Consider the following 22,278-nt stretch of genomic DNA (forward strand, 5'->3'; position numbering starts at 1 on the left):
CGCACAGGGGCCTGCTGCACCACCCTGAACACGCTCAGCGCCCAGCAGGATTTCCCTCTCGTAATCTTTCTTCACACAGGGAAATTCTTCTGCATGACTACCCCCAACCTGATAGCAGCACAGCAAAGTCTCCCTGCATATCCAACTTCCCACCAACCCAAAGAAAATTCAAATCCCTCATTCTCTGCTGCATCCAAATAAAACACTGTATGACAAGAAGGAGGGGGAAACTAGATTTCCTCAAGACTGCTCGTTTAAGTAAAAAGAGAAAAAGACATAAGAAAAGAGGAAAGAATTCTATAAAGTTGGTACAAGTGCTCTCCTGCCCCCAGAAAACACACAGAATTATGGCCAAAATTGTGTGTCTGAACACCACTGCACAAACTCTTCTATTTTCCTATCATTTCTCTATGATGGTGGAAGCTAACACCCCTTAATTCACAATTTTCCACATTCTATGTTTACGTCCAACATTAATGTTATTTAAACGTCACCTTATTTTTTTTTTCTCTCTCTCCTGTGAATTCCATGCTGGGTTTCTGATTTTTTTAAAGAATACTTTATTAAGAAAAGCTGACTGCACCTCCGCTCTGTCTGCTGGAACAGTGCTGACAAATAAAAAACCCACCTCACAGGAGACAGTTTTATTCTGTTGATCGGAAGTCTGCCAGCCCAATTTATGATTGGACATAAGATCTCCAAACTTGGATTTATGTGTTGCAGTATAACGACAGGTCAATGAGATTAAAAGTATGTTCATGAGAGAGCTGTAAGGCAATTTGAGTTTCATGGTTCTGTGGTGATTGGGCATTCAGTCTAAGAAAACCTGCATTAATAAAACACTCGCAGTCCCCGGGAACAATCTGCACATTATTCATTATTGCAGCCCGGCTGTGGTCACCTTCACCAACACCCCCTCGCCAATATAAAAAAAGAGAGAGGGAGAGCAACTCTCCCCCTCCTCCCTATTCAGATGAAGCCATCAGGGAGATAGGGCCGTTGATAACGAATGGGCTGGATTAACAATAGAAACACTTTTCTTCCTTATCATCTGGTTCACACAATCCAAACGGGAAGGGGGAATGGGAGGGGAGAGGAATGTCTAAGCACCACCGTAATTATAAGTCTGTACAGATGGCTGTTCCCCACCAACTGAAAAACACACGGGCCTAACACGGGCCAGCAGCCTCCAACGGCATATGGAGCAACTCCCTCGCCTTCAAGGGACGCTGCTTATGGAAGAAACCTCACCCTAAAAACCTTAAATATTGGGCTTAAATGAGGCCCAGCCGGGTCAGGCCGCTGTGGGTCATCTGAATCAGAGCAAACCCGCCTTGGCTGCAGAGCTGGGCCCCATGGCTGGGCTTGGGTCCGGGGCCAAAAAGCCCCGCGGGTCGGCACTGGGGTCGGGGCGGCAGGGCAGGGCTGCTCTGGCCCACGGCTGGGACGCAGCGAGTCCTGCAAACGTCAGGTTCGGGTTGAGATATCCCCCGGGGTTGGAACCCCGCCCGAGATACGGGTTCAGTGTGTTATCGAGATAACTTTCAAGTGAAGCTTAGATCTCGATCCAAAGCTACCTGTGGGCTCAAAGTTGTTTGCTTCTACCACTCCGGTTCGCTCTGCGCCTCCTGCAAATAGCAACTAGCTTGAGCCCAGATCACATTCCTCAGCTCGCTTTGGCATCACACCCAAGCTCCTCGTTCCTCCCACAGGAACACTGTGCCCCCTCCTTCGGGAGACACACAGAAGGGAGCCTGCAGCCAATCCAAAAGCCATCATCTCTCCTCTTTAAGAGGTTTCGTCTTCTGTCGGTGCCTCTTTTCTTCATTACCATCATATAAAGATTTTAATTCAGGAAAGATCACAGGATGTAATCATTTGCTGGTGGGGAAAATATTCCACGCTTTGTTTCCATATGGACTCTGTCTAAATAAACCCAACCCCTCATGCTCCTTTTACCAGGCAAGTCCGAGGCCCAAAGACTTGATTTTAGGAGGATTGAGGACCCACAACTCTGGTGTATTTTGGCAATTGCTGTCGGTGCCCAGCACTGCTGAATGTTAAGCACTAATGCTGAAAAACTAGAGCAGGAGCATATGGAGCACAACACAAACAGCCCCGAGGACAGAGCGAGGATGTGAAGAAAGCAGCCTGAAAAGGGACAGGGCCAAGAGATGACGGAGAGCTGTTATTTCCCTGTACGTTTCCATACACTGCTGTTTGACTCCCCCGGTCACCACGCGATGCGCTCCCAAGCCAGGGATCCCTACAAAGCTGCTTAGTGCTGAAGGGGCCAGCAAACATCTGTCGGGTAAGCCCATTTCTGATAGGCAATGAGATAGCGAGGCGTTTCTGTTTCGCCGTTTAATCTGTTCTGTTGTCAGGCATGGCGCCGGGCCAGGAAAAGTTCCCGTTGCCTCAGCTTCAGGGGTGGACTGGCTTCAGAATTTATACAAATAAAAGGAGAAACGAAAAGCGCCGGCAGCACCAATCTGATTACAGAGTCATTTATTTTCTGGTCGTTAATAATTTGTGCAATAAAAGATTGCGTGCCTTTCTGAGTTAGTAGGAGTTATTGGCACAAATTTCCCTCCACACTGGTGTGAGTCTGTGCTTGGAACATAAATTATTAGTTTCTTATCACACTCCTCCTCATTTTTCATGCTGCCATGGCTAGATCGCCAGAAGCCAGCCCCTCAGTCTCAGTCTTATTTTATACTGCATGAGAAAGGCAGCAAAGATGGTTATTCCATCTTTTATTACACAAACTCACTTTGGTATTGCCTCTCCTCCCAAACCCCCTCCGCACCTGGATACTGGAGGTGTGTGCACCACACTGTGTCTGTGCATATGCCGAAGTCTGCCGAGATATCAGGTACTCTGCCACTCACCAGCTCCATTTCTAATGAAAGCACTGGTTTTTGGCAACACTCAGAGCAAGGAAACGCCAGGCTTGCACCACCCTGCCAGCATCTATCAGGTACCTGGCTGGAATACCTGCAAGAAAGTCATGTGTGTAAGCATCCTGCTATCCCTGTGCTTGCTCGGCACAGAGACAGTGAGGATAAAAGGAGCAGATGTGATGCCAGCCTTGAAAGGACAGGAGGAAAGTACTGGCGCAGAATTGGATCCTGTGCACGATGGCCGTATCTTCAGCTGCAGGCTAGGAAGTTGCCTTGGATGTAGCTGAGGAAACATCAAAACATCCTTCTCGTTTCTCAGACACAGTGCTGAAATGCTCTTCAGCGATGCTAATTGCTTTGTTCAATACAGCAGCTCGCTTGTAAACCACTCCAAAATTCTTGGACCTTTCCATATGTCAGCCTCATGGTCTTCTCCATTCGACGGGTCTCTTTCAGTCATGTCAGGAACATTTGCACCAACATCTGCACAACTTCAAAAGAAGTGCTGACAGATCCAGACGACGGAGCATGTCTGGCATCTACAACCCTACTTGCCAAGGGCTGCGCACACCAGAGCTCTACAGATAAGCGCAGTCAGGAGGCACAGGGCTAGCTTTGCCTTGTCTTCACTGCAGGACGACCACTCACCGATAGGGAGTGCTTTTCTCTGCAGCACCCATTCTAGAGTCACCTTTGTATCCACATTGCTCTATCCTCTCCTTTAACACTCCACTGGCAAACCCGGCCACCGCTTACAGCCAGAGCCCTCTGCTCTCCCTCCCGGAGTCCTTCCAGGCTGCACACTTGCAGTGCCGAATCCCTGCTGCATCAACTGGGTTGTGGGAGGCAGGAGTGACCACATGCACTGGAGGTGTCTGTTACAAAGCACACACGTGCAACAAGAGCCGCAGGTTGGGAAGTATTATTCAGCTCTACAGTGTTTTCTCCTGCTGCTAGGGCTAAGCACAAGCCGCCCTGTGGAGGCCTGGAGGTGCCCATCAATAACAGAATGATGTGACACGCTTAGGGCACCCCTGTGTACATACCTGTGTTACAAGGAACACGTGTTCCCCCATTGCAAGAGGATTTATATCGGGGCCTTGGGCAGGCGTAGCACACACTTAAGGGTGCGTCGTCAATTCGAGAGTGATTGACAGCCCGGTGCTTGGCACGTCTCCAGTGATTATACTGCATTGGTGACTCACTGATCATTTCACAACCATGTTTATGTCTACAGGGTAACATCCAACATGTCCACAGTTCACGCCACGCTCCAAACCTTCACCCTGAATTCCTGTGATTTGCCGAAGCGCCGTCAGCAGGGCTCTGTGTCACTGGGTTAATCGCTGTCGGAACCAGAGCAGCCTTTTCCTCCACGGCACAGCCAGGATCTCACCTGCCACCAGCGTGTAACAGAGCTGCAGAGGAGCACACCATCCTCACCGAGCGTAGCAGGATGCCCACTGCATGGTAGTTTGGGAAGCCTGTGTGCTGCTGGACATCCTGTAGACCACTGTCAAACTGAGGTGCTGCTGACACAAAACCCCAGCCCACCAGTGCTACCTCACCGAGTACCTGGGTTAGAAAACTCCTGCTCAGCCCCACCCAGGGTAAGTGAGCCTGTGTTGAAAATGTTAACGGGGAGGGACTATAGCTGCAGTCATGTTATGGCTGTAATGCACGTATTTAAAACAAACAAACAAAAGAGAACGTACACAAAGTAATTGCATGTTTTATCACTTATCAGATCTGTCCCTAAAACAATTCTACATCAGGGATACCAGCACACAGAACCCCTTCAGAACAAAGATTTATAGATCATGGCAGCAACCTCTCAGGTCTATCACAGAAATGCACTAACGGACATAAAATATAATCTTTACATCAGCAAAAGCAATAATTTTGTACTGTGTACGTTTTCCTGGTTACTGGACACAAATCCTGGGCTTCTCCCTGATTCTCTCCCCACCAGACTCACATATCCCATCACTGCTCTGCTTTGTTTCCTAGCTCCCAGTTTGCGTTTTCCAGTTTAAAGCTGCAGACTAGGCTAGAAAATCCATCTAGTTCCTTTGAAATCAAAGATTGGGATCATGACTGGAGGCAGGTACTGGAGAGATGAGTGAGCAGAAGGTTACTTGGATGCAGAAAGACCCAGAAATAAGGATGAAAGAAAGACACCGGGTTCAAAGCAGGATCAGCCAAGAGGGCACCTGAAACGAGGGCTTCTGATTCATTGCATTTAGAAGAAAGGGTGACTGTCCCTTTGGGACCTGAGGAACCAAAATGCTGAGGAATTTATTTAAGTCCTTGGGTCAGGAAAAGTCCTATCCTTGGAGAGAATATTGAAAGTACTTCATGGAAATCTCAGGCTTTGACCAGGTCCCCAGATTGTCTACCTTGTCTGGTCCAAGAGAAGCCAGTCCCTGAGTGCTCCAACAAGCACATTTCGCTCCTTCTGTGACCAAGCGGTTTTCAGATATTTACCGCTCCTTTTTTCACCTCCCAGGAGAACTCCCTTTATCGCAACCCATTCCAAATCCGTTTTGCTGCCATCAACACCTGCAAAAGCCATGCTTTCTGTAAAAGACTTTGGCAGCCTGCCGCAGGCAGGACTTTATCAAAACGCTGTCTCCATGCTGCCTCGTGGAGGACCCACACCTGGCGACACTTCCACACTCCCCGATTCCCTGGTCACATCGCTCACCGCGACAGCTGGCTGCCTACCACCTCCCATGCAAAAGATGAAACCAAACTGCAGAAGCGTGTGAAATTTCTGGTGACGCAATGACAAGATGTTGAGAGGAGGTTACAAAGGAACCTGTCCAGCAGTTTCCCTGGGTTTAAATACAACAGATACCTTAAGTGGTATTTGACTTCAGCACCCAGTTAAAACCAGGCTGACAATTCCTCAGCCGAGCAGTCTAGTTGCAAACCTTTCTCCAGCAAGCCACTGGAAGTCACAGCAAGTCACCGCATCATTCGCTCAAACTTCGCCAGCTTAATCAGAATAATAACAGAGAAATGGCCCCTGGAAGGCTAAATGCTATCAGCGTAGGTCCAGCCAGGAAGATAAATTGAGCAGTGCGCGTGGCTGAGACCCTTGAAAAGAAACAGCGCACTTCCTATTTTCACATCTTGGAATCCCAGCACTAGAGCAACACGGGCAGGAGTTCCTCAGTCACCCTCTTCCTAAGAGGTCAGCTCTTCAAGCAGCTGTCCTTCTCCAGATCCCTTTCTCTTCTTTTTTTTTCCAGCAAGCCATTGATTTATTCATGGTGATTCTTTGCACAGCCATAGCAGCCATCACCCGAAGGTCGCAACGCGCTTGGCAAACATTCCTTTCGCAGCTTCCCGGTAGCACCAGGGGCTGCCAGAGAACCACCAAACATGGGCAAATATTAGTTCAATTCCTGATGTAGCAGCAACGCCAAATAAACCACACTTCAGAAGCAGCATCCCCAAGTGCTAAGAACTGCATGCAAACAACTTGCTGTTCAATATTCCTGAATATTTCAATACTTGGTTGAATTTCCACATCAATTTCCTATGAGTATATCTATTCTTTGCTTTTGCTTCAGACCCAATGGATATTTACTGCCTTACACTTCTGTGCAGAAAGACTCAGAGATATCAACTTATTACCCTGGGCTCATCTGTGGAAAAAATGAGGCACAGAGCAAGCATTTGGCGTTTCAGAATCCGGAGCCAGGAACAGCAGACACCTCTGTTTCCTCGTACACAGGCAGCGCCACATAACCAGACTGTGCTAAAACGGACGGTGCGTGTTACTACCTTGTAAGCATACAATAATTAATTTTCTTCCTTATATCTAATACTACTCAACTTCAGTATTTTTGGAAGGGAACTGTTTTCTCCGTTTCTCCCACCCCTCCCAGTTTGAGCTCTCCACATATCTCCCGAAAAATCTGCCGTTGTGCACGCTCAGGCTGTACTGCACTTAATGAGGCACTTCAGGTTCAATGAGGTCCTTCATCTTTTCAGTTCTAGCTCTGTGCCTCTCCCTTCCAGGCATCTGAGCTGTCTCCTGCAGGATCTTCATTATGGTACTTCTTTCTCCCTAAGTTACAGCTCCCTGGTTCCCTCCGCCATGCCCAAGGCGGTGGCAGAGGGGTGAGGACCCGGCCGCTGTTCCCAGATCTGTCACCAAGTTGTTGTGACCTTGCCAGCAAGCTGGCACTTTTCAAATGTGGGTGCCTCAATGTTGGCACCTAACGCAACCTGATTCACCAAGGTGATAAGCATCCGCAGCTCTTATTAAAAAAGAGCAATAATTATGACAGCATCCGAAGCCTTGTACTTCTCTCTCCCCTTCCACTTTCACGTTTCATCAACCCCAAACCCGCGTCTCCCCCTTACGTTAACAGCCAAAGCTGACGCAAGCTTTATCTCCCAACCCAGTACAACCCATTCTCCCAGTTCTCCCAGCAGCTGAACTCAACTGGCGACAAAACCTTCACGTGTATTCCTGAAAAGGCCAAACACGAACCCCAGTTGCTGATATGCCCATGGTCCACACGGACCCACCGCCCCGCAACCCCTTCACTGTACGATGCCGCAGGAGGAAACAGAAACCATTGCAATTTTCCTCCTTGGGCTCCACAGCACTTTGAACACGCTCAGCACTGCAACCAGCAAGACTCATGCACACGTCAGGTCCAGGAGCTGTTGCATCTATCTATGAGAACGTACCGGGCTGTTTAACTGCTCTTGCAACGTGAAGGATAAACACTAAACCTTCCAAGGAAATCCTTTACATGCAGGCTCACGCAGCTGTAAGCCCCTCATAAAAGGCTTTCTTCTAATCGGTTTGGTTGCAAAAAAAGAAAAATAAATGTACCAAAAAGCATGCCATAGACATGTGTCATGTCAAGGCGCGTGCTTGGCAGCATGCATGAAGGCACAGGGAGACAGAACTTCATTAAACTGTGTGAGTATGGGCAGCATCAGAGGGACCTGGTGAATAATCTGTGTCTGGGAAATGGGCACAGCTGGGGACAGAGGCTTTCCCCCAGCCCTGGCATCACCAGGATCAGTTCATACCGATGGGGACAGGGATGGGAATGGGAACAGGGACAGGGAAGGGGCTGGGAAGGGGAACAGGGATGGGAACAGGGACGAGGAGGTGGGACAGGGTCAGGGACAGGGAAGGGGACGAGGGGTCTTCTCCGCCTCCCCATCCCCTCCACCCCCCGTAGCCGCAGCTCCCACCCCACAGCCCCGGCGGCCGCCCACAGCCGCGGGTCGGAGCCTCCGGCATCCGCGGGGCGGGGGCGGGAGGAAACCGAGATTAAAAAACCGCAAAAAACCCCAAACCCCACGCAAGGACGGGGCCGAGCGGTGCCCTGGGAGCCCTGCCCGGGGCCGGCCCCAGCTGGCGCCGCCAGGTCCCAATTAACCGGGCGGCCCCGGCCGCTGCCTCCCCCGGGGCGCTGCGGCTCGGCACGGCTCGGCTCGGCTCGGCACGCCCCGCAGCCGCCTACGCGCTCCCCGGGCGGCCGGGGATGAGGGTTTCTTGTTTTCTTTCTTTTTTTCCAGCAGGGCTGATAGCAGAGGAACGCGGAGGCGCGGCCGCACGCAGCCAGGCAGCCGCAGAGCCACGGCTCCCGGGGGGTCCCCGCCCTGCGGGGGGGGGAACGATGAGCTCCGGGGGGCCACAGCCTCGGTGCGAGGAGAGCCGCAGCACGGGTGTCCTGCTGCAGCGCTCACCAACAATCCCCTAAAAGAGCAAAAATAAAACGCAGAAGTCGTGCGCGCAAATACAGCCAGCAGCAGCCCACCGAATGTAGGCACACCAGCGCACCGTTACCGGCCTTTTACACGTCCGCTGTGGTGCTTTTCTGAATGTTTTAGCGATGGGCAGCTTCCACGCCGAGGTCTTTGTGTCTGTTTTGACCCTTGGACACCGGTGTTAGACAGGAAAAGTCTAAGTTACCAAGAGCCACGCTCCAGCGGAGGTGGTCTCCAAGCAGCAGCGGTGCAAGAAAGAGGCGAAGTCGTGCTCCAGGCCCCATCCCTTCGAGCTGCGTCTGCCAGAAAATCCTCCACACCTAGCGAGACTTTCCACGGAGGCAGGCTTCGGCTCTAAGCGAATCATTTCGAGATTCAATTTTCCCCCAGTCCGTCCTACAAAGCATGTTCTCAGCTGTAAATTACAGCCGTCCGTCCCAGGCCTCACCGCCACCCTGCAGAAGCTTTGCAGCACCAGATACAGCACAGCACAGCTCCAACTCCTCGCACCCCCTGCCCGTCTCCCTCTCAGCACGATGGATATTTAAGAGAAAGTGGTCTACAGGGGAAGAAACTGGGATGAGCACCTTATTCTCCTGCCCCCTCACATGGAGATGCATTTAGGTTCTGGGAGAGTGAGGAAGACGATGCAAGTTGTTTCCCCGTGCTTCTTTTTCCTTCCGTCAGCATTTCCCTCAACCAGGAGATCTGACACAACCCCACATCAGGCAGCTACTTTAAAAACTGCATTAGGACCAGGACCGCGTTTTAATCACCACCGTGCCTGACCCGACAGGTCTCGAAGGAGATGTCCTCCTTCTGGCTTTATTTTCAAACACTAAAAAAAACAAACCTTCCTATGTAAGATGAAGGGCTTTTTGTATTTCAACGAGACAGTTAAAAATCTCGCTCATTTATCATTATGGTCCCACTTTCAATTTTGCCTTCCTGGAAATCATTTTGGAATGGGAGAGACAGATTGTATCTGAAGCCATGACATTTCAGTGAAATGCCATCACTCCTCATCACTAAATGATGATGTTTTGCCCCATCTCATCAAGTCATATCGAAGACTTTTTTTTTCCTCTCTTGAGACGGCATTGATGAGAAAATTAAGCACAGCAATCTCTACAAATTACCGACAAGACTCAGCCTAATACCTATCCAAAAATGGGGCAAAACTTGCCATAGTTACCAAAGACCCTTTCTACCTGATACCGCACGGCTTGAGGATAGTAGCAGCGTGCCACCAGCGATGTTCAGCTCTAGCACGGAGGGACAGGACACCTACAGGAGCAGGGCTGTGTCCTCTTAACTACAGGAGGGCCCTCGACTGTTGTGTCCTTGTTCTGCAGAGCACAGGAACCAGCCGGTGTGGAAGGAGCTCTAACACGTGAAATATTTAACCTTAACTCCAAATACACAACCTGAGCTCAGACCGCTGCAAGTCGCCACTTCAGCAAAGACTTCAGAATAAAGCTAATTTTCAAAATCAGGTCTTTTTGGAGGATAAAAGCGAGATATTTTACATAGATTTTCAGAGCTGCAGAGCCTTTCCACAGGCTCCCATTACCTTCTACTGGGGTTACGAAGGTGTCTGGAGCAGGACCTGTAGGCTCTCCTTGTTTCCATGCCAACCACCACAAAAAACGGTTATTTCAGATACAGAATAGCTAATTTTCAAATGACAAAACTATCTGCCATTTAAATTATGTTTGCTACTCCTAAGTGGCCAAGGGGGCCCTAATCCATATCATGGACTAAATGCCTGCAATATTTTATTACTAAAATTTAAGCTGTTTTGGAATAATGGAAACAGGAGAAAGAGGCTTTGTGTTCATGCCTGCAGACCTGAGGCAGGCAAACTTTCCAGTAGAATCGGTGGTAATTTTACCTGAGTGCATCCCAGTGTAGGAACCTGTTGGCCAGGGACACGATGCTAGCCCTGCCAAAATAGGTGATGAAAAAAAATGGGAATGAGATAGTGGAGCATTTTAGTCATACTGCTGTGCAAGCAGGAGCCAGGAAGGAGTCCTGACAATGCAGATCTGGCAAAAGTCTCGCCGACTTCAATGAAAATCTTGCCTAAGGAGGGGTGGCAAATCTCACACCTCATCACGAAACTCACCTGCTCGGTACAAAGGGCCACATCTGTCACATCGGAGCCGAGACTCCTCTCGGCACTGACAGCACGCTGTTAGCACGCTCCTGGGGCAAGAAGCTGACCGGGAGAGGAAAATAATGCTACAACAAACGCACAGGATTCTGCTCCCCAGCCCATCCCACAGCTTTTCCAGAGGTGGCCCTAACACGGCAGTGAAGTGTTCCCCAAAACTCAGCCCTGTGCTGCACACCAAGTGTGCTCGTTGCAAATCAGCCCCTATATCCGACCCTTTCCCTTGCTGCCATAGTCCAGAAACACTGAAAACCAGAAGGTGAGAGCTAGGCTCATCTCTTAGCTCTGGTATGGCCTTTTCTCCAGCATACTGGTACCGTATTTGGGAGAGAAGAATTTGACTTAATCAGAAAAGCTCTATGAGTGCAACCCTTAAAAAGATGCAGCTCTACACCGTCATGATATGTGCTTTATCTTAGCACAGCTTAGAGAAATTATATGGTTTCAATTATAGTGGTATAGCCAGTGGAGTAAAACCCTCGAGTAAACAGGGTTCATTGCTGATCTAAAATGGAAATTAATTGTCTTAAAGGCATTTTTGTGGGCCCTCTGCAGACATGATTTTAACTAACACGTAGGCCGTAGGTACAAAGAGCATTGCACTGCAGAAATTTCTGTTCGGGCCTTTGCATCGTTTGTTCTTTCTTTCAGGTAACAAAACCCTGAGAAATGGACTTTTTTTTTTTTTTTTTAATTCCAGAAAAATGCAGGGATGAAGCTCCCACTGGGAGAAAAATGGCAGAGCTCGGAGCCCTTGTGAGCAATTGCTCACTGAGAAACTCTGCCAGAAATTGTAACTTGGGGGGGAGCGGGGGGTTGGAGGGGAGGCCGCGGAGCAGAAAAGATCCAAGGTAATGCGAGAAAGCAATCTCTTAAAAAAAAAGAGATGGGAAGAAAAGAGTTGCTCCCCAGATGAGCTTTGAATGCCAAGTTTCAGCAATTTTCAGTGCCACGCTACAAACCCTTGAAAAACGAGATTTAAGGCTGCTTATCAATTAGATGGGCTACCCATTGTGCTCGTAAGTTTTACAGAATTGCAAATGCTTCTCACCCTCTCCTTCTCCTGGAGTCAGGGGGGGGGAAAAACGAGGAAAATGCTGAGTTCCTTTCAGGGACGAGCTGCTCATTCCTGAGGCAGAAAGCCTGGAAGGCGCTGCGTAGACGCTAAATAAAATGCCGGTGGCGGCCCCACGGATTTGTTCCTAGGGTTAGCGCTCCGCCTGACCCTTCCCCATTCATCATACCAGTGCGGTCACTCATCCTGAATGACACAGCACGACACCACGTGAATTATCTCTGACCTTCAGGAGGAGCGGCTCCTCCAGATCAGGTTGAGGTCAGGAGGAGGGCAGGAGGGAGAAGTTTGTCCACCAGGGCTGGGGAGCAGCAGAAAGCCTCATCCTGCGGAGCACAGCGGCGACGTGTTCAGGGCACGGGCCTGTCTGCCCAGCCAGGTAACAGCTCTGTAATCTCAGCCATCGAGCCCAGGGGTGCTGCGTGAGGCAACGGTGTCTGTAGGATCGTGAGAAGCCCAGGTGAACTGCTTGGGGCAAGTCAGCTGTGGACACGGCCCGAATTCCTGTGCCCTGATCCAGGCTGATTGCACCACAGAAATCCCAACCAGGACGGGTGGCTGGGAACTGGGCGAGCCTGGTGGCTGCTGCTAACCGGTTGGCCACGATGCCAAGGAGCTAACGGATCGCTGGCGTTTCCATTAGTAGCACAGATTATTGGGTGTTTATCATCTGTCTAAAAGTTCTGCTTTGCTTATCGTGGAGGGATGAAGACTTGCCCCTAGATCACATCACTGCTCCAAGGAGTCCAGCTTTCATCCTGCAGGCGGTGCTGGGTGCTCCCGAAGGAAGGCAACGTCCTAAAGCTCATCCAATTTTGGGCCCCATCCTGAAATTCCTACATTCAAAATTTAGACAGTTTTTTCTGTGTTGAATACCAGATCTTGCCTATACAGTATTATAAATATAAGCCAGGGAACAAATGTCCTTAAACGCTTTTAGCCATAGAGAATGACTTCAAACAGTGTAGCTTTAGGCATCTTTCACATACAGAAAATTGTATGATGAAATATGTACAAATAAATCTCCTCCTTTCAGATGTTCCTTATCTCATTTAATGCCCAGAATTTTTGGTATTATAGGCGTGCTTAATATGAAAGTAAATGAACCATGCCACAGCATTCTTTAATATCTCGAGTCTCGCAAACGCCTGTGGTTTACAAACAACTCCACCCAGATGAGACCAGAAAACTCAGTCAGCTAATCCCCGAGTACAATTACCCATAACCCAACGCCGTCTGCGGGATAAGGGCCTAATAATTTAATCCAGCTAAGAATTACTAACGACTGATGCTCGTGAACACAAAGGGGCCATTCGTGTACAGAACTGCTAGGTGGATTGAGATTTGGAAATAAAATTGGGCGAGCGATTATTGTGTAATACTGATTAAAATTAAACAATGAATCCAATCACGTTTGAAGTTCAGGCAAAAGAATTTGTGATGTTCACATTAAAAGTTTGGCTTTTGGATTTATGGAGTTACATTCTTACTCAGAAATGTGTTACTAAGTCACAAGAGTGCTCTGTGGCACTGATGGAGCAAATCGCAGGTCCCCTGGGTCCTGACCCTGTAAACACCGCCTGATGTGCACTTTCACTGAGGCCAGGGTCTGTAGAACAGGGCTCCCAAAGAAAGTTGCTGATTGTCTTATAAGTTCTTGATGCAGACTACCAGGAAACCAGAGGAGCTGCACTCCTTTAACACAGTGAACTAATCACATATTTCAGGGCTTACATCTGTCCAGCATTCATTCTTGGAAAATCCAAACTTAAAAGTTAATGCTGCCTTTTTTTTTTTTTTTTAATGCCTTTCTCTTTAGAGGGGGTTATCTACTGCTCTCCAAACCACCACCTCTTGCCAAGTTATTCTTTCATACTTGTGCAAGACCACAGCATCAATAAAAACTGAAATGACACTGCTCTCAAGTCATTATCTCTAGGGAGAATCCCTTGTCACCAAGACTAGGCACAAAAAAGCAGAAATCAAGGCGCCAGGAAAATCTAACATGGCAGTTCTTACCCAACATTTACCCAGAATGTTTACTAAAGTGGTGTCTAAGGGAAGGCACGTTATTCTGCATGGGGCACTGGGGAGCTCTACACCGCCTGCATCCCCCAAATCAAACAAACCACAGAGGCTAGCAGAGAAGTTCCAAATATTTCCATCATTCAGCTGCAGCCTGAGAGGGTGTGAGCGCTCCCCAGGATTTTAATTTTTACTCTATTTTCACACAGGCAGAAAATGGAAGTAAAAGGAACTGCTCTATCTTTTTGGCAGGTGTTTCAGCTTTCTTTCCTGCACCCTGGCAATTAGTTTGCATTATTGCAACTCGGAATTGTAGGAAAAGCTCAGCTCCACCTGCAAGTCTCTGCTGATGAGGGGCGGGGAGGGAAGCTAAAGGAGAACTCGATGCTGGCAGCTGTTCCCCAAGGCCCTGTGCCTGGGGCTAGGCTCCACTCTAGTCTGGGCTGGATTCCCACGGCACCATACGTGTGGAAGAGGAGTTTCAGAGATGGTACCTCTGCCCTGCCCCCTGCACAGAAGCAGCAGGAAAAAAAAAGTTCTTTGCATCCATCTTCTTCCCTGTGCACCTGTACGGGGTTAAGCATATTCAAACCCACTGTCTCCTAATGTATTATGCAAGGACATGACCTTGCAGCTCGGGTACCATCATCAGCTGCTGTCCTAGGAGAATGTCTACATACTGATTCCCTGCAGATGAAGAAGGCAGGCTATAGACGGGAGAAAAAAGAAAAAAAAAAAAGAAAAAAAAAGAAAAAACCCACAACTTTACAGGAAAGAGATGAGCATGTAGATTCCTTACCAGTAATTCTATTAGAGATTATTAAATCTACTACCCCTAAATAAGTTTTTTTTTTTTTTTTTCAGTAGTCTATCCCTCTTTTGCCTGTTTCCTCTGGGCAGGCACCAGCTCCAGGCTGCTTCATACATTATCTGAATCTATTTTCTTTTCAGCAAAGCAGACTCTCAAAAGTAGGCAAATCCCCAGCTTTCTGTTCTGTTGGCTGCAAAGATCAGAGCATGAACTGATCGTGATGCAGGAACAGGCCTTGTGTTTCCATATATATAGTAATAAACATTCAATTGGGTGTGGAACATAACAGGAGAGACTGTGAGTTGGAGATACCACTAGAAAACAGGAGACAGGATTTATTGTAGATTATATCTGTAATCCTTTACACAGGAAAAGTCTCTGCCCTTTTTTCAATAGTGACATTGCCCATCGCCTGGCACCTGTGTGCCAAATGAAATGACACATGAACCAAGGCCTTCCCACTCTCTGTTAGTCTACCTTCTGAGTTCACCAAGCATCTAGTTTTGGGTTTTCTGCACCCTTACATGCAACGGTGGTGCTCATGCAGGTAGAAGTTCCCTCTCAAGTCAATGGGATTTTGTGTGAGAGCAATTGCCCCACAGCATGCTGCTGTTGTGCCATCACCCTTTTCCTCAGGTTCTGCTGTGGGAGAAGCAATGTGGACGGGTTGAGGGCAACATCATGCTCAATAACAATGCCACAGCCAAGAGTTATCCACTACAACATCACCAAGAGGTAATTCTGAGAACTGTTAGTTTCAGCTTTGCCATCTGCCCTTCCAACAGGCAAACCAGTTTATGAGGAGACCACCAGTTATCCCATACACTGATGGGTGTCAGATCAATTTAAGGTGTGATTTTAAGCCACTGAAAAAGCTTGCCAGTTTTGAGCCAGAATTATTTTAGTTTATAGCAGAATTTCAAATGGAACTGAAAAAGGAAGTTGGCACACGCTCAGTTTCCAAATGGACTTTGTCTAATTCACTTAATCACTGACCCAATCGCAAAGGCAGAACAGTAGAGCACGTGCACAACTCAGCTGTTTCAGTGTAAAATGCAGTGGTTTAGCACAAACTGTCAGCGAAAACCAGTGTATCTCTGCCGACTGACACAAGATGATAGTTTATCATCTTTCCAATTCAAGATTTCTTCTCCTTCCATAATTATTCTTGTTAATGGTTACAGACACCTTTTCTCCTACGAAGTCACATAGCGGGAATTAATGTCAAAAATCAAAAGTCACATCAGCTAAAAATCCTGCAGCGAGATCTCAGCCTAGAGCAAGAATGGCTAACCATTTATAGACCCACGCGCTCCAGCAATGTGCAGCTCAGCCCCTCGTACCCTTTTGGATCTAGGGCTAATAGGAACTGGAAACACAATCCAGCTGGACATTGTTTTTCTTTTCCCTAGTCGCAGCACTATCCTCCTTTATACCAATGATTAGCAGTATGCAAAAGCTTCACCTGACAGTCTGTAAGATAAAGTACCCCACTATCCTGGGCATGCTTTTTGTTCCTTTTAACTGTACGTATTCAAAGGTATTAAAAAAAAAAAAAGTATATAAAAAAAAGAGGCAAAGTGCTATAAAAGAGCATTATACCTTCTGCTAGGCTCCTTTCTAGCTATATGGGCAGGGAGGTTGAACCTGGGAATCCTTTAGCCCCTAGCACTTGCTGAGGGACAAAAAAAGGTTTGTAAATTACACGGCATCTGTCTGATATAGATGCTTCATCCTCTTTTTTGCTACACCAACAGAAAAAAAAAAAAAAGAGTACATAGGAGTAGAGAGAAAACAAAAAGATGACTGCCCCATCTCCATCTTTACTCCAGAAGTTAATCAGCTGAGTGAAAGTCCTCCTCCCCCAAGGAAATGGAGTAACTGAATGTCATCTTCTTCCCCTTCTCAGGACAGGTGGCCTCCATTGATCACATCAAAAGAGCAAGTAAGAAAATCTTCTAATCAATCAAAGAAGATGAGAAAGGAGAAGGTGAGTGACAGGAGGCTGGATACACAACCAGTCTCTGAAAACTTTACTGTACCTAGGATCTGTTCATTCACCTGGGATAGACTGTACTTAGGATCCAAAATCAAACTCTCCACTTCTTTGCCTATATTCAGATTACTTCCCTATCCTTCTGCAGAGGTTCCATAAAATGTATAGTCCAAGACTGGTCTTGTATTTGGGATATACTTGATTTTATTGTCCTTTAATGCTTCTCCTACACTACCTTTCTCAATGCCTCATTTTCTGCAGGATGAAAATGCCAACACAAATTCGCAGAAAAAAAAAAGTATTTTCTTAAATGAAATTGAACGGGTTCTGTCTCTCTAGCTATGTTCCTTCTGAGCAGCAGAGAGAGAGATCTTGCAGTTACCTAAGATAATGTGGTCACTGTTACGATGTTTTTTTTCCCCTCAGCTGCTATATTACGCTCAAAGAAAAACAATAGACTGTGCCTTTTTAACATTACAATAGGCATCAAATGGATGCCCTGGGAAGGCAAGTGGCTTGCAGAATGATTTTTTTTTTTATTAGAACTTAGTCCACACAAGTGAGAGATGGAGCAGCTCCGTCCTGCGGATATATAAAAAATAGCTGACCTGCTTCCAGGCAGTGCTGGGGTTGCCATGATGTGACCTGCTTTTCACATGCTTGAAGGTAGTTTTGAAGATGTCTTGTGATGCCACAGCAGTGCTTTTGTGGGCCTTCACAACATGAGATGGCTTACTAAATTTGGACAGAAAGCAAGTATAAAAATTACAACCTTTGAGCGTGTAACACATGATGTCAGGAAGAAGGCTTTGACTCAGAACAGTCAACACGTCAACTTACAGCTAGACAAGAGGACCACAGGTATTATGGAAATACCAGCTGCCTGAAAAGAGGTGCACTTGCTAACAGGTCTATCAGAAGTAATGCCAGCCTTGCCTCCTTTTGCACACCCCATCCTCACCACAACAAAGAATATAAACGGAACATTGCTATACCTGTCACAGAAGAAGAGAGCATGGAGCTGGGGACTCAGAACTGGGGTTAAATGTCAAGCTCCTCAAGGACATAGCAAGGATACGCCATCCCCATCAGTGTATAAGGGAGGAGGGAGGCAATGCAGGAGGAGAGGAAGGGGACAGGGAAGCAAATAAATAAGGACAATGCACAATTTATGAAGACAAGAAGGTAGTAAGTGCTATTCACCCAGAGTGTAAATTGGTATTGATGTCACAACACAGCCCAGCCAAAAAATAATGATGATGATAATTTAGGGCTTGCACTATATCTCACTCAAGCCACAGTCTCATCCAACAGTAACTCCCACCCTGCCGCCTTCTTCCCCTTCTCTATTCATTGGTGTCCTCCTAAATCAAATACACTCAATGTTGATTTGATTATGTTCCCTTATTTTATTTATCATCCATCGCTCACTCTTCCACTCTCCTCACAAGTTCTCAGTGGGCATCTCGTCATTTTCTGGTGCCTGGCAGTACTCGGAGGAACCAGCCTGCCTTCAAAGGAATTAGAATCCTTAGGCCAGTAAGGATTCATGCATCCTTCCCAGCCCTCATCTGTCATCCTTTAATCTCGCCTGTTTTATGCTCCAGATCCTGGCTATCCAGTCCTGACTTCCCAGGTTTATAGCCCTGACTTACTTCCCTCCTGTAACATTTTACTGCTTGGTTATCGGCCCTTAGGGGCCTCATTTACACAAGCGCTGTTTTCACTATAGTTAAGACTAATTCACTGGGTTATAGTTTGCTCTTGCATCCTACATTCTGTTCAGCTCCCAGTCTCCTCTCTCCTGCAGGGAGGCAAAGGATTTTTCCTGTCTAATGGACAGGAGATTTATTTTCCTTTTTTTAATTACGGTTATTAATCCCCTTTTGGGTGTTTCAAAGCCTGAATAAAATTCTCCTACACTGTATGGTGTGATTCTGCCTGGTTCTCTTCGATGCACACGTGCCCTCTGGGCTCTTCATAAGGTCTGCGGGACCTTGAGAAGGAGCCTTCATCTGGGGTCTGCTCCCCTCATCCAGGTCAACGTTACAGGCGAATGGCAGGCCACAGTCCTGGGAAAGCCTGGCCCTCTGTTTGCACCTCAGGTCTGGCTGATGATAAACCCCTCCTAGAATATGTTGGTGTGTGTTTTCCTCTTTTTTTTCCTCTCTTCTTCTTCAATTTTCTCATTAGGTAAAGAAATACCTCTGTTGTCATTTATGTTCATTTCTTCACTAGGACGTTATATGGTTACTGTATGGTCATTAGATTTCTACCTTTCTAACAGACACACGTACAGATACAGAGAAGCATGCACACATATACATACATATTGGTGTGAGTGTATGGCTCATTTCAATAAATCTCCCTATCCGAGGCTCATTTTTCAGTGCTGCTTGCTTTCACAGCTCCAGCTGGGCCTGCAATTTATTTTGTTTATGGACCGATTTCATACAAAAGCAGACCACAGTCAATGCCCTTCTCTTACACTGACTCAGCCAAAACCACAGAATAACCACAGAAAGGCAGAGGACACAGCCAAAAGCCACCCGGTCAGCCTACCTGTGCCCCCAGGGCTGTACCTATCGTGCCTAAACCAGAGAAGACTGATGGCACGGTGTACAACAGGTCGGTGTGATCCATGGAAGCTGTGCGAGCCAGCGTACGTGTCCTGTCTGGGACTGAATACCCAACATGAATTCAACTGCCTGAGCAAATTAAAGAGAAACTCTAAATTTAGAGTCACATCAGAACCTCCCACAAGCCAGGATCAAAAATCTGTTGAATTCTGTTTCAGATAATTGTTTAGCATCAGCTTAATTCCAAACGGCACAATAAAATTGTCAACTACATGAAAAAATGAAACATGAATTTGTAAATAATACTGTCCTTTGCTGTCCTCTCTTACTTTTACAGGATCAAAAGCTTATTGCCAACATTTTTTTTATTAGATTTCCCAACCTATTGTAAGAAATAAATAGATATTATCCCTATTTTATTGATAGATAAACTGTGGCACTCAGAAATTAAATGAGTTGCCTAAGGTTATACAATGAACAGTTTAGGAACCGGATCAATGGAGTCATTCTTTTCTTCTAATTTCTGTGTTTCTGAACGGCAAACCCTCCAGGGATTTGGCACACACTTGCGAAGTGATTTTCCAAAACTACCAATATTGGCATAACTCCATTCTTGTGGAAGCCAGGATGCCGTGCACAGAATTAGACCAGCTTATGATCTTAAGTGGCAACAAAGCTAGAGCAGCACCAACTGCAGTTCAAAAACTCACCCACACTCAGAATCAATAGATCTCCAGAGGAACTTCTGACTACTAAGGGGTTGCACATAAATAATAATATTCCACAGCTGCAATCCTGTATTTTTTTCTTAATTTCCTTTGAACCACTGTGTATCAATAAAGTCAGATGCAAAAAATTCCCTTTTTAATAAACAGGGATGCACCTAAAGCACCACCTCACAACAGGTACATATATACCGTGTTCACATGACCCTCGAGAAGTGTGTGATTACCTTCCTCAGAGCTTTCCCTCTTTCTCCTCATTCTCCAAGTGCCCAGCATCCCCTCTCCCACCCTCAGAGACGCGCTCTGTGCTGCAAAGTTTATCCAATGGGGTTTGCCCGCGTTCAGGTGAGAGGAGGGAAAAATCACAGGTCTGTTGCTGCACATCTACTTCCTGGCATGCCACAACAACCCAACACCAGTGCAGGAAAGGTCTTTGAGAGATAAGATGTGTGCTGCAGGATCCCCTGCAGGCCCAGCTGGTACACAATGAAGAACAATAAATCATCAATTCCTGCAAAACTCTCTTGTTTTAACCCACAGAAATCCATGTCTAACACATTTAGCAGATAAAAATGAAGGAACTTGAAACCTGACACATTTCTGTTCAGTGGGCAAAACTACTGCTCCAGTCTCCTTGACCAAAACATCGTCAGCTAGCAGCAACCACCCGTGGGGTCTGAAAACAGATCCCAGCTCTAAACTGGGCCCACCATTTACAGTACTGGTTTCAGCAGGCCCTGTATCCTGCCATCCAACCTATGGTCAGCAAGGGGCTGGCGCAGATGCAGATATCACACGTAGAAGGAACCCCAGAAGGGCTATGCCCTCAGTCAGCACCCAAACCTGAATGTTTCACAGATTACCACTGAAAAAGCATAATGCTCCCCACTGTTCCCATATGTGCAAAATACTACATCATTCATTTTACATCACTGTAGACTAAGATTGGTAAAACTCTCTCTCTCCCCCTCTCACCAGCAGACCCATTAACATGAGCTATGATTATTTCTCAGAATAAGGGATTCAATCTCCAGCTATGAGACTCTAAAGTAAAAGCACAAATGACAGACACTGATCTCTTCAAGTTATAGAAGTAGTTTTTAGATAGTACACGGACCAGCTGGGCAGTTTTATCCAGAAAGTCCCCATCTCGTATCCGGAATGTGTATGTCTCCCGGAACCCAAACTAATACCTGCAGTGCATGCAGCAGCATGCCCCTCTGTAAATGCTGTCACTGGCAGCACTTCCTAACTCCTTGCAATTCACGTCTAGCAGACGTGGCTAGAAACTGTCTCCAGCATGAAGACAGGAGATCTGGAGAGAAGAGATCTGGAGAGAAGTGTTCAAAGGACAGCATATACGTTGCAGATGACATCCTAGATGGTTTTCAGGGGTACACATACAGGTCTGTGGACTCAAAGGTGGTGAAAAAGCACATCCTACAAGCCTAGTAATCTCTTCTGTCACCCCATTTATTTGGAGGGAAGAAACCCCAATGTTCTAGCATTCCTGCTTCCAAGGAGAGAGTCTGAACCCCAAATGAGAAAGAAGTGTTGCGTACCTCACTTCTGTTGATGATCCCAGTGACTGTCAGCAATATAGAGGAGCTTTGCTTTGCACATTTTTGGTGCTCCCGGCTGGGGTTTTCCTCACACTGTGTTCAGTGAACCTAGAAGAATAAAGGGAAAACATAAATAAAAAGGTCCTCTTTGGAGGCAGTTGCTGAAGAGCAGTTACTAAATGGGAAGATGTCCAGAGATCCTTCCCCCTTGCAAACTGCAAGTGGTCACAATCTCATGGACTTTCAACAGTTGTTGCTCTTGCTCCAGTTTCTAGGTAGGAGAATGAAAGTAGCAGGGCTCTCCCCGACAGGAGGGGGTGAAAGGAAGGAAAGGAGAATTGAGATCGAGGAGCCATTCCTTCCCAGAAACTCTTCTACCCTTTCCATATGAGGAAAACTCCCTCACCTCTGCACTAACACACCACAATATGTCAGTGGGCTGCGTTTTTCCAAAAAAAAACAAAGACCCAAGGCAGGAGATTGCAGGGGCCAGAATTCAGGGCAGATCTGCTCCAAGACTCATACATCTTAGCACCTTCTGCTCCCCTGATACTGTTGTGATCAGAAAAAAAAAATCCACAGCTTTTCCTTCATGATTATTGATAAATTCTGATAAATTCTCACCCAAAGATCCTTGAAATTGGTATAATGATTTCTACTGCAAGATGAAGGCCA

At 47.0% G+C, this 22,278-nt stretch overlaps 1 protein-coding gene across 2 annotated transcripts in view; it reads right to left on the reverse strand.

The window, feature by feature from the left end:
* Window positions 1-22,278, reverse strand: part of SAMD11 (sterile alpha motif domain containing 11) — a 220,359-nt gene that overhangs the window by 139,893 nt on the left and 58,188 nt on the right. For both annotated transcript variants that reach the window (XM_040533325.1, XM_040533324.1), the window contains exon 10: window positions 21,604-21,711. The gene's annotated coding sequence lies outside the window, so the exon portion shown is untranslated. The remainder of the gene's footprint in view (window positions 1-21,603; window positions 21,712-22,278) is intronic.

Source organism: Cygnus olor, chromosome 21 (assembly GCF_009769625.2).
Source record: "Cygnus olor isolate bCygOlo1 chromosome 21, bCygOlo1.pri.v2, whole genome shotgun sequence".
Taxonomy (NCBI): domain Eukaryota; kingdom Metazoa; phylum Chordata; class Aves; order Anseriformes; family Anatidae; genus Cygnus; species Cygnus olor.